This window comes from Ursus maritimus, unplaced genomic scaffold (genome assembly GCF_017311325.1).
Source record: "Ursus maritimus isolate PB19 unplaced genomic scaffold, ASM1731132v1 scaffold_20, whole genome shotgun sequence".
Lineage (NCBI taxonomy): Eukaryota > Metazoa > Chordata > Mammalia > Carnivora > Ursidae > Ursus > Ursus maritimus.
Window position 1 is genome coordinate 33,026,233 of NW_024424453.1, and position 16,541 is coordinate 33,042,773.

The following is a 16,541-nucleotide window of genomic DNA, read 5'->3' on the forward strand; positions in this document are numbered from 1 at the left end:
CAAGGAATAAATACGATTGCTGGATGGGCTATTTATTTATTTATTTATTTATTTATTTATTTTAAGATTTATTTATTTGAGAGAGAAAGAGAGAGCATGAGTGGAGGGAGGGCTAAAAAAGAGGGAGAAGCAGACTCCCCCCTGAGCACGGAGCCCTACACGAGGCTTTCAGTCCCCAGATCCTAAGATCATGACCTGAGCCTAAGCCAGACGCTTAACCAACTGAGCCAGCCAGGCGCCCCCTGGATGGGCTTTTTAAAGGTTTTAAAATTAGTCAATATGAAGCAAAAACATTAAGTAATAATATTAAATATTAATATTAAATAATACTAAATTGAACCATATAAAATTTCTGATTTTGTAGATGACACCTAAATATTTTGTACCATTCAACTTAATAGTACAGTGGTCCCAGAATACTGCAAAGGTTTTCCCAGTGATATGAAAATAACTGAAGTTTGGGAAACATCTAATTGAAGCATTTTATCTTTTTAGTGACTTTATTTCTTCACATGACTTTATTTGACCAAAGCATAGAAGATGCTTATTTAGACAGTTTGCTTTTTTGTTGGTGGTGGTGATTTGGGAAAGTGCTGATGTGGGCTGCAATGTATCAAGTGCCTATTGAACATATTTGTTCATCAAAATGTCCTTGGCCCAAGGGACCACAATCTTCCCCGATCTGCTGCAAATCAGACACCTGAGACAGCTGGCAGGCCCTTTGATCTTCCTGGGAGAATGTCCTTGATTCTTTCTGATTTCCAATGGCAACAGTATTTCGCACATTTCCAGGTGTATCAACAGAAACCCCATCAGCTTGGTAGGAATTAAGACCATTTTCTCACAGAACTTGGTGCAAGAAATTGGAAAATGAATCATTGGAAACTTTTGGCTATAAGGAGTCAACATCTGAAAAGATTGTTCTCCAAAACAAACTACCCAATAATTAAAAAGACTTTGAGGCTATATTCTGATGATGAATCAGAACTGCAGATATGTTGGGGGTCTGATTTAGGCACTTTATGGAATTTTATTTTGTTTTTAGTCTCTGCCAGATTAAAAACAAAATTTTTTTTTCCATCAACCATTCTGGTTGTTTTTCAGCCAGGCAGTACACTTAAGTGGAAAGATTGTAACCAAATTGGGTAATGTTGTCCTGTGGATTTCTAATAAAAATATTACAATGTTGTTTGAAGGTGTGGAATTAGTAAAATAATTTTGGGGCTAACTTTCTTTTCATCTCAACTCCTTCTGAGTGAAATTTGTAGGAGAAAATTTTTGCTCAAAAATAGCATCCGAAAGATTTAAAGTTCCAGATGGAGGCAGCACCAAGTGCAAAACCAAACCAAAACAAAAACTCCCAAAGCATTTTCCAATAGGATTTCCTGAAGGCATACTTCAAAAGTTCTAGATGTATCCAAGATGGCTGAAGTCATACGCCTCCTTTCAGCCTCAGGAGATGTACTTGCCTCACATTCTCAGTAGCTTCTCAAGTTATTTTAGCAGCTCAGCCCCGACAGTTAAATAAAAACTCAATGATAGAAGAGGTTTCATTATGTGTGTGAATGTATTTTCTTCAGCTAATCAGTGAATGGCAGACTAGAAGGTATTCAGAGGCCCAGAACAATAATGTCAGAGCTAATTCAATCCCTCACAGGTCAAGGCTTGTGACCACGGCTCCAGCCTTTGTCAGACACACAAACACATAGCACCTCTGTGAGCATCTCTTTTGCACATAAACTCACACCTTAAAATAAGTGGGCATTGATTTCTCTTGCTCCCATCTGCTTTTATCTTGGGCTCTTTCTCTGGAAATAATGCAGAACTACTGTTGCCCTTGCATGGCCAGTGACACTAACACGCTTCTCTCTCCTACAACGTTTCAATAGCACATCCCAGGATCACCTGGTTAGTGCTCAGTCGTGACAGGTTGAATTTTAATATCACATTATTTTTCTCTTGTTTGAACACCCCAAAATATGAGTTTAAGGATCATCTTTTCAGGAACATAAATTTATACTCAAACTTTGGATCCAGTTGTTCTTAATTCTTCTCATTCCTGATGTAAGTTAAATAGGCATGACAGATTTTACTATGATTCCTTTGAACCCTTCAAATGGTCTTAACTCCTTTATCCAGAAGGATGTCTACATATATGTATTTATTTAATATAACCAAAATAAGAATATGCAGAATAATAATGGTATTCTTCAGAAATTGTATATGACTGATTGTTTTTCCAGTTAATGACAAGTATGACTAAAATTACCTAGTGAACAATGGTTTTCCTTGGTTGCCTAATCTGAAAAACCTAGCGAGGAAAAATATCTGTAATTTCTTATTATAAACATATAAGGTGGAGTGACCTTGGATGCTAAATTTCCAATTAAGAGATGCAAATAAATAGTCACATCGTGTTTCACAATACCAACCATCTGTTCCTAAAGCCTGCAGGTTCTCCTTCACTCAAAGAAATAGCTAAGTGAAAGAGGGAGTCAAAATTTAGGTTTTATAACCAGTATGAGATTAGAAAACACACCACATATATTTTAGTAAATATAATTTTCTTACTTTAAAACTACTTTTTTGGGGCGCCTGGGTGGCTCAGTGGTTGGGCTTCTGCCTTCGGCTCAGGGCATGGTCCCGGCATTATGGGATCAAGCCCCATATCGGGTTCCTCCGCTGGGACCCTGCTTCTTCCTCTCCCACTTCCCCTGCTTGTGTTCCCTCTCTCTCTGGCTGTCTCTCTCTCTGTCAAATAAATAAATAAAATCTTTAAATAAATAAATAAATAAATAAATAAATAAATAAATAAATATAAAACTACTTTATTGCTTTTAAAAAATGATTGCAAAAAGTAATTTTTTCAGTATTCAGAATTTATGAAGTAGAAAGTGAGAATGCTCTAGAATTTGTCCAACCCCATACCCACCTCAGAGACAGCCATATTAGTCCCCGTGGCATATATGCATAGTATATGTATTTATTATCCATTTGTGTTTCTTATATGAATATACTGTTTATCTCTCTTGCTCATTTGAAAAGGTAAGTTGTACTTTTTCCCTTATTGATTTCTAAGAACTCTTTATATTTAACTGCATTAGATTTGTAGGTGAGATTGAGACTGAATGTTGTGAGCAATAAACAAGTCTTGTGTAAACAGGAATAGGAATAAACCCTCTACTAAGCAGCATCTTTTATGCAAAGTACTTTATGTATGCTACTTTTATACAGCAGGTTACCCTCATTGTTAGGAAATGCCCTTTCAAAGGCTGGATACAGTGATTGCATTTCACCAACACCTTGGCTGGATTGTCATGAGGCAATAAGGTTTAGAGTTGGAATCTATTTCCTGGCAGAAATTGCCTGCATGGCTGTGCTTTATGAAAATGCATGCTTCCCCATCACAGAGTACAGTATGGAAAAGGGGAGTAAATGAATTTTTCATGAAGAAACATGGTAAACACTGCCTCAGCCATATGATCAAGGTTTATACCAATATTGATAAGTCGTATTGATAACACGTACCCTTGGGATGATATGACAAGAATGGCACGTTATTTTTGTAGTCTTCCTCTCCAAAACTAACTGTGTTCTAACCGTGAGAAAAACATAAGACAAACCCAAATTGAGGGACATTCTACCAAATATCCTATAGTATTCCTCAAAACTGTCAAGGTCATTGAAAACAAGACAATCTGAGAGACTGTCACAGTCTAGAAGAGCCTAAGGAAACATGACAACTAAATGTAATGTGGTATCCTGGATGGGATCCTGGGACAGATAAAGGGAATAGGTAAAAATAATGGAAATTTTTAAAAAATTAGTTAATAATAATTAATCATTTTTGGCTCATTAGTTGTGACAAATGTGTCATAGTAATATAAGATGCTAATAATAGAGGGATCTCTGGGTGCGGGATATATGGCAACTCTCAGTACTCTCCTTGGAAATTTTCTTTAAAACCATTCTAAAATAAAAGTTTGGTAAGAAAAAAATGAACGGCAAATATTTGAATTGGCTCATTTCCTCCAATGAAGCTACAAAATATTCAACTCTACTTAGACTGGTTGAGACTCTAGTTACCCTCAACACTGACCCTGAACCTTACCAGTCTAAGAGCAGCAGTAACAAAACAAAATCTAACTTGGGGTGATTTTCCAGGGAGGTAGAGTTTAGCAATCTTTAGGACTTTCCGGCAAACTAGGAAAAATACTGAACTGGTAGAGAATATAGACGTGTTTCTATCAAATCATTTCATTTTACAGATGAAGGAACTGAGGCCCAGATAGAACAAGGCATTCACCCCAGGTCTTGCGAATACTGACCTGGAACCTAATTAGGAGCCTGTTTTCTAATTCAGTGCTCTTTCTCCTCCCTCATGCTTCCTTCTAAACCTTTCTGCTCAACACAAAAGCCCTTCCAGTTACTGACATTCTTTTGTTTCCCAGCTTTTGTCCAAAGATCTATGGGAGGGCCACATATTCTCTATAGTGTAGCAAAGGCAGCAGGAGAACATGAAATTTGGGACCAAATTGAGTTGGGTCTGAATCCACTTCCTATTGTCTCTGGGTCTCAGTTTTCCCAAGCTACAAAATGACTCCTGTAATCCCTGTCTTTCAGGATTTAGTGAGATCCTGTCTATAAACCTAGTTCAGATTCTGGCCACGGTGGACCCTCAGTAATTGAGTTTCCTTTCATGAGAATATGTGTTTGTATATACCAACGGCAGCAGCCAGGATGCCACGAGCCCTTCAATAGCACATATGGGTGGGTAATCACTGTGTTCATGGAAGCTTTCGCTGACCAGTGCTCTTCCACGTGTGCAGGCCTTCCTACTCCCCACAGATTGTTCTCCACGAGAGTCCTAGCCGGCACGTGGAAGAGACTATACATTTTTACATGGCAAATTAGTTCATGGGATTCAAGAGGCAGCCCCCTCCTGCGGGGGCCTGTGAGACAGCAGCCTGAATGAATACATCATCATTAGGATAAATTTGTTAAATTGCAGCCTGGGAGGAATGCAATTTGGAGCTTTGAAATGTTTAGCTCAGTTTCTAAATATTACATTGGGATTGAATTTTCTCTTGTCCCCAAAGCCGATAAAAACTGAGATCTGTGTTTCAGATTGCATTTAATAAGGATACTCTCTGTCTTTTGTTTGCCTTTTAAAGGAAAAAGCAGGTCATTGCAGTCTTTGAGTGCTCTTGTGGTCTGCCTTTGATAGCCAGCCTCCTTGACCCTCACCTATCACAGACAAAGTCTAAGAAAGGCAGAAAGAAAAACCATTGGTGGATAGCTAAAGTTTAAAAGATTTTTAAAAAGTAATGAATGAGCAGCTTTCATCGTGGGGTTCTAAGGAAATTAGACCCACTCCATATTTGTATAGACTCCTTCTAAAGCACTCTGCCACCAGGACTTGGTTGCAGGTAGCTTATTTGGGAGGTGACCCCACAAAACAGAACTGAAGGAGTAAGGAAAGTGAGCAAGGCCAATAAAAGGTATGTGAATGAATGGGTTAATTTCTGTGGGTCTCTTTCTGAGCACTCTCTAAGAAACCATGTTAAACCCGTGTCAAACATGTCTCAGAATTCTCCCACTGGAGAGCAGGAAGGCTGGAGCATTTACCCACTGACTTCTGTCCTCCACTGTTGAAGGTTGCCTCTGGCAACATCAACTCCCTGTCTCATCTATGTACTTTTGTGCATGGTTGCATGGCTTTCACAGCCTCAAAGAAGGCAGACTGGAAAGACACTGTAAAGTGAGCTTGATGCAGGACTTGGGTTGTGGGCGTGGAACTGTCCACCACAGCTGCCCTGGAACAAGATGGAATAAGGGGCTATGGCATGGTGCATTACAGCATCTGCTATTCTGGTAGATTCTAGAACTATGTTCTCCCATACAATAACCACTAATCACATTGAAATTAATTAAAATTAAAAATTCAGTTTCTCAGTCACACTAGCCACATTTCAAGTGCTTAATAACCACATATGAGTAGTGGAAATAGGATGGGACAGAGCAGATATAGAACATTTCCATCCTTGCAGAGAGTTCTTTTGAGCTACTCTAGAGCATAGCTTCCTGGGTTTTGTCAGTTCTGTGGGCCCCTGACAAGTTTGTCTGTACTGGACATCTATTAATCAAGGTAGACAAGGTTTTGCTGCAATAACAAATAATTCCCAAGTCTTAATGGCTTTGAACAACAAAGGTATATATCTCACTCACTGCATGTGGAAAATTGCCAATCACCATGGCCTGGGGGTGGGGAAGGAGCTCTGTGGCTCATGTACCAGCAATTGATGCCCCTGACCAGAAATGACATTCACAACTCATTGGCCAGAGCAAATCATGTAATCCCACCTAACAACTTGGGAACTAGGAGTTTCAGAGAGAAAGACTGGCTATCAGTGAGCAGACCTGCTGACTAGCTCCTTTGACATGTTGCTTGTTCCTTTGCTTATTCATACATTTATTCAACATAGATTTGATTATCTGCTGGGCATGGTAGGGAGTCCAGAGATTTATACGGGTGAACAAGTAGACATGGTTCTTGCCCTTATGGAGCTTACTTACCATATGCTGTTAACTGACCATTAAAAGAGCAATTACAATTAAAGGGGCTAAGTATTCTGATAAGGAAAGAACAAGATGCTTCCATATCAGCAAAGCAGTCTCCATGCATATTAATGAGATAACTAGGACTGCGACTATTTTATCCAAGTTAGGGAGTCCAGAATGAGCACTAGGATAGGAAAACAAGGGCATCTGTTTATTCCTCCCCTCCCTTCCCTTCCATTTGCACCTTTGTGCTATTCCTGAACAAAGTCCTAGAGATGCGTTAAGCTAGCCCCTGTCAAGTGGTGACCTTGACTCCATATACCTTGGGCAGGTGCTTGGAGGTTGCATGGGAGATTGCCTATGAGGGCACATTGGCTCATGCTCACAGGTTCACCATGGCCCTCAGTGTTCCTATTCCTGGCATAGAACCTGTGCTGGGCAGTAGACCTTGGAGCCAGCAGGCCCTTCTTGATTTTCCCTGGGCAGGTCAGAACAGACCAGCCAAGAGCAGGGCCACCCGAGTGAGTCTCCATGGTTTTGAGGATGGCAAAAGCAGGCAGCTGTGTCAGGGAGGTGCTGCCTGGGGCTTCTTGCTCTCTTTCAGGTTCTCTGTGGACATTAACATTGTGTCCTTATCTCCTGACCCGCCTGTCCTCAGAATAAGACATGTGACTAAATGTCGCAGTTGAGTTCCTATTATCTCGTTTAGGGGATATCTATAAAGTGCAAGTTTATTAAATTTTATTTTTCAATAACATGTCTTTTTCTTTGTTTTCCTCATTTAAGTCCATTCACTGAAAATAGACATGTGCAGAGGCAGCATGTTGGCTAAGTACATGGACTCTGGGGCCAGACTTCTCGGTTTGCCCCCAAGCTCTGCCACTGGACATGTTATTTAATGCTCTGTGCCTCCATTTCCTCACCTATAAACTGGGGATAAAAGTTGTACCTACTTCAAATGGTTGTTGTGAGGATTGCACACAACATAGGAGCTGTTAATAGAAGTAAGGTGCTTAGAAAGGTACCGGGCATATAGTAAGCACTCAGATGAGCTGGTATGCTATAACCATCAGTGTTGTTGCTATTACTGTTACCAAGCTCCTGCCGAAGTGCTCAGCAGCGCACTTGTTTTGTGTTCGGGCTGGGGGAGATACAAAATCAGCCAAGCAGCTGTGCAGTGTGGTGGTTAAGATAACGAGTTCTGTGCCCTGGCTCTAAGTCTGGGCTCTGTCACCTACTGGCTGTGTGACTCTGAGTAAGTCGTGAAGCTCTCCAGACTTCATCTGTGAAATGGGGATAATGGCTCCCATGGCTTTTGTAGGGATTGGCTGAGATAACTCACGTACTTCAGCCTTTGGCACCTCGGGCACACGCAATACAATCTGGCTATGGAAGTAATTCTAAGGAGAGGAGAAGAAACTAGTGGGTGCTAGATAAGAAAAGACAAGCACAGAGTAGATGATTGTGCTTGAGAAGGGCTGGAGGGTGGTAGAAACCAAGGGTCCCAGGAAAGAAGCAGTGAGCTCAGAAGGTTTCTTGTGCAAGGCATCATAGAACCTAGGGCTTGAAGGATGGATAGGAATTGATCAGGCAGGGAAGGATGGAGGGAGCATTTTGGCCTCTAACACCAAGCTGTCTCATCTTCTTGGGTAGACAATGGGAAGCCATTGGAGGATTTTGAGTTGGAGACTGGCCTGGTCATTGGGATCAAAGAAGGAAGTGGGAGGTAACTACACCAAGCAGTGGGGCCAAGTGAAATGTATCTCCAGTGGAGGAAAGAGAAATCATATAGTGACATTTAAAGCTCTTACTATGTGCCTGACACTGTCATAAACACTTGGACTAATGCACTTTAATCTTATAGCAATCCCATTGGATGCGTTCTATTACTCCCAAGTTACAGGTGGCACAGAAGGTTAAGTCACTTGCCCAAGATCATAAAGGGAGAAGTCAGATCCAGGATTTAAACCCAGACATCCTGGCTCTGAGCTGGGCTGTGTACCTGCACTTTTTAAGATGCTTACACTTCTGTGAACATCAGGGAAGGAGAAGGGAGAAACAGAATATACAGAAATTGAGAGATGTTGCTGTTCCAAAAAGGAATGTTGGAAGAAGTAATTTAAAGTATAGCCAGAGTGGAGCACCTGGGTGATGACTCTTGGTTTAGGCTGAGGTTGTGATCTCAGGGTCATGATCTCAGGGTAGTGAGATCAGTCCCACCTGGGGCTCCTGGCTCAGAATGGAGTCTGCTAAGATTCTCTCTCCCTCCCTCCCCTCTCCCACTCATGCTTTCTCTCTCTCTCTCAAAAATAAATAAATAAATAAATGATCTTTAAAAAATAATAGTACAGCTGGAGTGTTTGTCTTGGGATGGGGAAGACTTGTTCTTTGCAACAGGAAAGAGAAACCGTAAGTAGAAAAGGGCAGTGAGAGATGTCAGCCATGAGGGCTGTCCTGAGAAACAGCTTCAATGTTCTACTCTCAGAAGAGCTGAGAGGGAAGTGGCAGAGGGGTAGGACTTGCTAGGGGCTTATAAAGGGGAAATGGGCTTTTGAAATAGTGTCCCAGACCACATAATATAACAAAATTTTCGTTGTGCTGGGCGAGGAGCTCTCTGGGATAGTAGTGTTGCTGGAATTGGACTGGCCGGATTCTAGTCTAAGCTCTGCGAATCCTAGCTGTGTGACTTTGAATATGTCACTTAGCCTCTCTGTGTCTCAGTCTCCTCATTTGAAAAATAGGGTCACCTACCTTAGCGGGTTGCTGTGAACATTGGATCTGTCAGTTTATGGAGAGGGCTTAGGAGAGTCAGCCTGTGCAAGATTAGCTATTATAATTGTTCTTCTCGTCTCTACAATCCCAGTAATCTTGACAGCCCAAGAGAGAGAAAGGGAATGTAGTGGCTGATGTTCGAGGCCTCTCTGGATGAGCCCCACGACCTGGTGCTGAGTACAGGGATATTCGTGAGATGTGTAAAGAATGAATCTATCCTTGGTCAACTAACTTTCCTTTCTAGTGGCAGATTCTAGAATTACCATGGAAGCCTTCAGATTCAAATTCCTACTTCAAGAACAAAGGTATTTAATAGAATTGCTTATTAATAAGATACCAAGCCCGGGGGAAACACAGAGGCTTATAAAAAATACCAGACATACTACAAAGGAACTTGGTTAATCTGTGCTTCAAACCACAGATGCTGCCACCCCCTCATCAAGGTTTCAGTTGGTTTAAAAGCCTTCCCCCCACCAGATTTCCCATTTTAGGGCAGACATTCTGCTGCATGGAAGTCTTACCTTTCCTTGCCCCCACTGCCCCCCTCCCCTGTCCTGTGACATTAGGGTTTCTGATCACCATCAAAACTGAAGATGTGGGGACAGGAAATTTACAAACAAGCCTCTCTGGCAAAGTGAAGTGAACACGATTCCATTTTAATTTGAGAGCACACTGTGCTGCATTTTAGGACGCAACACACTCAACTGATAATAAATTCACTATATCAGCAGTATTTCTGACTCAATCTGTCAGCATCTCAGATGAGTGTCAGAGGTACCAACTTTTGATGCTGGGAGCCGAGTTAGAGGCCCTGGTTCTCCTATCGGCCTGGGTCATTGGGATTGGTAAGGTTCAGGAAGGTGGCAGAGACATGCTCCCAACTCTCTGGCATACACTCCCACACTCCCAAGGCTCCACAGGCTTATTGCAGTCATGAAAGATTATTTGGGCTTACAGATCCTTCTTTTAAGCACGCCTACCTACTCACCTTATGAGAATTGTCATCAATTTATCTTCCACCACCCAGATGAATCAGAAACTCCAGGGGGGCCACCTGAATATCTTGAAGTTGGGGTCGAGGTGAGAAAAGAGAGCAGAGGAGATGGGGAGGCTCCCAGAAACATTTCACCTTCTCCGCAAATTTCCCCAGGATCTTGGGGTCCTCCATGCTGAATGCTACTAAAAGATGACTACTTGGGAACTTCAGGGAGAGGCAGCAAAATATGTGCTTAAATGAAGAAAAGAGCATTTTAGTTCTTTAAAAATAAGTCTCTCCAAGATGCAGCTGCAAACCAAGGAAGCATAAGGATCAATGGCCACCACCACGAGCTAGGATTAGGCAGGGATGGCTCTTCCCTATAGGTTTCTGGGGGAGCATGGCTCTATTAACTCTTGATTTTGGACTTCTAGCCTCCAGAACTATGAGACCATACATTTCTATAGTTTTAACTCCCACCCCCCAAATCAATCTCTCAGAGGACCATTATGTATTTAAAGCACTTTTATCAGAGGTTCTTAGTCTTGGCTACACATTGAAATGACCTGTGGAGACTAAAGAGCTCCAATGCCCAAGCCACACCATAAACCAGTTAAACCAGCATCTCTGGGGGTGAGAGCCAAGCATCAGCATTGTTTTTAAACCTCTACAGGAGCTTTCATGGTGCAGCTGACATACATGGTGCTTGCCACGTGGTTTATGCCCATTAACATACTTCATCTTTGCAACTAGCTTCTAAGAGAGGCACAGGCATTGTTCTCATGCTGCCGATGAGGAGAGAGAAGCACAGTGAAGTCCTCTTCATTGTCCAAGATCGTACAGCTGGTAATTTTCAGGGTGTGGATTTGAACCCAGGCCATCTGACTTGTAGCCAACAAGTTCATTTCCTCTCATGACGTGAGAAACACAAGTTCTTGGCCAAGACCATAAAGTTGCCATGGAGCAGGGGACAGAGACCCTGTATTCTGGGAAGCCAAGTAAAAGATCTTCCCAAGCAATGCTACATTTATAAGTAGGAATTTTTAAAAATTTCTACTGGGAAGTGCAGACTTTCCCATTCCTCCCACAGACTGTCTGAGGGTAAAATTTTCAACCTTTCCATTTCTTCCTCATATCCACCCAAAAAAAGTCAAGAGCCAGACTCTAGCCTGAATTAAGTAGAGAGTGGGTGTCATTTGTTAGCTCGGTCTTCTATTTGTGGTTAAGGTCCAGCGCATCAGGTTGAAGGCTTCCTGACATGTGTGTTGGGATGGAAGACCCATCATATGCTTGTCTAAAATTAGTCTGATGTTTTATTCGTCCAACTAAAAGCCTCAGGAAAGAGGATGGGATTGGAAGGCACGTTGTATCTGGTCCCAGTCCCTGGTCCAAATGAGTGTTGGGCCTGTAGGTGAGTGACTTCACTTCCCTCTGGGCTTCTTCCATAAGATGAAGAGAGTTGGATTCCATTTGAGGTCACATCTCAGTTCAGCCAAGAGACATGTTTTGTTTGGCCCTCACAGTGCTTTCAAATTTTTTGAATTGATTGCCAACTTTTAAAAGTTGGAATCATTTACATAGTCTAGATTTCCTGATTCTCTTGAAATATCAGAAGAGATCTTGTTGCCACACTGGGTCCTACAGGGTAACCGTGGGCTGGAGCTGAGAGACAGCACTCTCTTCAGATGGGTACTCTCTCCTCAGGTTTCCCTATCCCCCACCTGGCCAACATCGCTGTTTACTTACCTGTCTGGCCCCTGCAGGAACTGGAAACCAGACGATCTCCAAAGTCCCTTCCAGAAGGTGAGATTCCTTTACTCATAGGTTCTTCAAATCTGTGAGGCAGGGAGAAAGTCTTAGAGATTCAGGCTCAGTCAATAGTTTTATAAAGATAGGGATGGCCGAAGTAAAACAAATAAATGGTAATGTTCTCTGTTAAATACTTGCCTGTGTTTTATCTTTAACCTTGGCACATACAATTTACAATGTTTGGCATACTCCTTATGTGTTTTTATATTCTGGCTCACTTTTTGAAGGCATAAGCAGAGACAAAACAAAAGCCATAAAAGGTTATGAAGAAATTGCATGGTCAAGAAGAGAGAGGACAACAGGATAATATGTTCTCAGAAGGACAGTCTGAAATTACAGAAGAACTACCTGTTCTTCAAAACAAGATCGTCTGAAATAAATTACAGGAAAATATGTTAGGTGCGTTCTGAGTCTGTTGTTTTTACACAGACGACATTCAGAAAAACTCTCTTCTCCTGAAGGCATGTGAAGTTCTCAGGGAGCTGGGCTATTTATTTAGGACCTTCCAGATGACCACAGAGTCACTTGAAATTGCACATAAATTTAAGTATCATAAACCACTAGAACTCTTCATATGGAACACTAATAAAAATAGATCTGGATGCAGATAAGTGCTTTTCAGTCCCTCTGACCATTCGCAACTTTGTTTGATGCATTCCTTTTATTTTTTACTGGACTACTTATGAAAATAAAACTAATATGTACAAATACCAAATAGAGTAGAACGATATGAAATGAGAAGTTAATGTCTCTTCTCTTTATTTTATTTTTTATTGTAGTGAAATACACATAACATAAAAGTTACCATCTTAACCACTTTTAAGTGTATAGTTTAATAATGTTGAGTATATTCACGTTGTATTTTCTCCCTTATCTTAACTCTACTGTTAACCACAGTTACAGTCTTCTATGTCCTTTCAGAAAATTAAATGCACATTCTTTGCTATTATTACAAATGCACTCTTCCACATCTTCCAAAGTTTCTACCCACCATGGACTAGTCTTGCATGTTCTTAATTTTAAGAATAGATAATTCTCTTTTATGGATAATCTTTTTTAATGGATAACCATAATTTACTCAACCAATTTTTTATTAATGGACACTCAGGTTCTCTTGAGGTTTTGGCTATTACCAAAAAGAAAGACCTGTAATGAACATATTTAGCATATATATCTTGGTCTTTGGCCTATGCTCAAGTATGTCTCATGGATAAATTCTCAGCAACCCATACACTGAGATGTTTGTTTGGTTGACACTTTTCTATCTGAAAATTGATATAGTCTGCAGAATAAGAGTTTTTAGATTGGGTAGAATACTTACCATAAACTATCATGGCAGAAAAAAATAAATTGCAGCAGTAACCCAGACTCTGAAATTAAACAACTATAATCTAAATTTAGGCCCTGCCGGACTGACTGTGGGGCCTAGGGAAACTTGCTCATAAAATCACTTGCCTCAACTTTCTCATCTGAAAAAATGGGAAAAATAATAGTACCTGCTGTTGAGGGTTGTTGGAAGGACTAAATTAATAGTACCTGGCGCATATGAAACACTACATGCATTAGTTACTATTTTAGGTCTCCTCTTTAATCATAAAATTTGAGCCTGACATTTTAAATATAATAGCTTACAAGAGATTTTAAATTTTAAAATTTTAAGATGATGATATTTTATTCTATAATTAAATTGCCAAAATATTGGCTAAATAGACAAAATCCATCAATTTATGAAAACTGCCCTATGAAAGACCTTCTCACATATATCCAGTCAATTCTTGTTTTTTCCCCATTTCCTTAGGAATACTTTGGATTTACCTTTTTTTTTTTTTTTTTTTTTTTTTTTTTTTTTTTTGTCTTCTTATATTTGGCATGGAAATTGCACTTACTTTTTCTTGAACATACTCGGTCAAATGAAGCCAGAGCCCGGGGTGACCTTTTGAGAGAACAATTGTTTCGAATTGTTTATGTTTCCAGAGTATATGTTTTGCAATTCTTTTGTTAAATTTATCCTCAAACTTTTCATGCTATTTGATGCTATTGCATCATAAACGTCTTCAAATCTCTCTTGTATTTTGCCTAATAATCTTGACTTTGCTTTGTCAGGTTACTTGAAATGGCTGGTTTTCTTTTAAAAATGAAGTAGAATCAAAAGAATCCTTATAACATCCTTGTCCCTCAGCTGTCCTGACTTGGGTGGGTGGGAGGAAAAGGATTCAGTTTCACCAACAGCCCATCTCCCTGGGGAGCCGCTGGATGCCTGCCTGGATCCCAAAGATCTTACTTGGTATCATGGAGTCCAAACCATTCACTCTTTATTCTAGACTAGCTATTCCTCTTTTGAGCCTTACAGAAACTTCCTCCTGTCACTCTTCATTGCTCTAATTAATGATTTAAAAAAAAATCCTAATAAAGCATAGTTTGGGTGAAGCAGTAGAAACACTGGCAAGGGAGAGGTTATTGGCAGAAGAGATGACCGGGAGGCATGAAGACAGGTCTTGGAACAGATGGAATCTGTCCCATTCAGTGTCTATAGCAACTCTTGAATGAGTCTTCATCCTAGAGACTCTTATACATTGTAATATTCAAAAGGCCGCTTCGCTTCTGCACTGCCTTGTAGCCACAGGAGGTCCCTCTGTCCTAGGTTGTCAGGCAGTGGGAAAAGATAGTCATTAGGCCTCAACTCCAGGCAGTTCTGGGTCTTGAGAGCATGCTGAGATTGCGAGGATGTCCCTTTGGAGGATTTACCCCGAAAGCTAACAGAGAATGTAACTATTTATTGAGCATATATATGTGCCAGGCTCTGTTTTAGCAAACCTGGGAAGGCAATGAGCAGAATAGAGGAAGTACCTGTGTTCCAAGGTGGTTACATACCACTAAGGGCAGTTATAAATAGATAAACATCCAGTATGTTTGATAATAGTAAGGTCTATGAAAAAAAAACAAAGTAAGAAAAGTCAAGAGGAATAGGAGCAAGAAAATGAAATAAAAGTCATCATACTGGAAAGAAAAATAAAACTATATTTGCAGATGATATGAGCTTGTATATAGAAAATTCTAAAGAATCCAGTAAAACATAAGAACTAATAAAGGAGTTTAGCAAGGTTGTAGGGTATAAGATATACAAAAGAAAAATCAATTATATTTGTATACACTTGTAATGAACAATCTGAAAAAGAAGTTAAGAAAACAATTCCATTTGCAATAGCATCAAATAGCATGAAAATCTTGAGGATGAATTTAATAAAAGAATTGCAAAACATGTACTCTGGAAACTATAAAAAATATTGTTGAAAGAAATGAAAAAAGATCTTTAAAAATGGAAAAACAGGGGCACCTGGGTGGCTTAGTCACTTAAGCGTCTGACTCTTGATTTCATGATCTCAAGGTTATGGGATGGGTCCGTGCTCAGCAGGAAGTCTGCTTCTCTCCCTCTCCTGCTCCCTCTGTTCCTTCCCACCACTCACGTGCATTCTTTCTTTCTCTCTCTCTAAAATAAATAAATCTTTTTTAAAAAATGGAAAAGCATCCCATATTCATGGATTGAAAGATTGAATATTGTCAGGATGGCAATACTCCCCAAACTGATCTACAGTCTCAGTGTAATCTCTATCAGAATTCTAATTGGCTTCTTTGTAGAAATTTGCAAGCTAAAATTCATGTGGAATTGCAAAGGCCCTGGATAGTTAAAATAATTGTGAAAAAGAAGAACAAAGTTGGAGTACTCACTTCTCAGTTTCAAAACTTACTGCAAAGCAGCACTAATCAAGACAGTGGGGGTAATGGCATAGAATAAACATATAGGTCAACTGGATAGCCATAAGCAAGGGAATGAATCTGAATCTTTACCATATACAAAACAAAGAAAAACCTCAAAATAGATCAAAGACTTAAATTTAAAGCCAAAACGATTAAACTCTAAGAGGAAAACCTAGTGGTAAATCTTCTTGACCTTGGAATTGACAATATATTCCTAGACATGACACCAGAAGCACCAGCAACAAAAGAAAAAAATACATAAATTGTATTTCATTAAAATTAAGAACTTTTTAGCTTCCAAGGACAGCATCAAGAAAATGAAAAGACACCAATAGAATGGGAGAAAATATTTGTAAATCATATATCGGATAAGGGACTTACATCTAGAATATATTTTTAAAAAGTCTTACAACCAAATAAGAACACAAATAATCCACTTTAAAAATGAGCAAAGGATCTGAATAGGCATTTCTCAAAACAAAACAAAACAAAACAAAACAAAACCCCACAAAAAAAACCAACCACACATAGAAGTGAACAGTAAGAACATGAAAAAAGGCTCAATTTCATTAGCCATTGGGGAAATGCAAATCAAAACCACAAAGATACACTGCTTCACATTATTAGGCTAGGTATAATTTAAATCAGATAATAATAAGTGTTGACA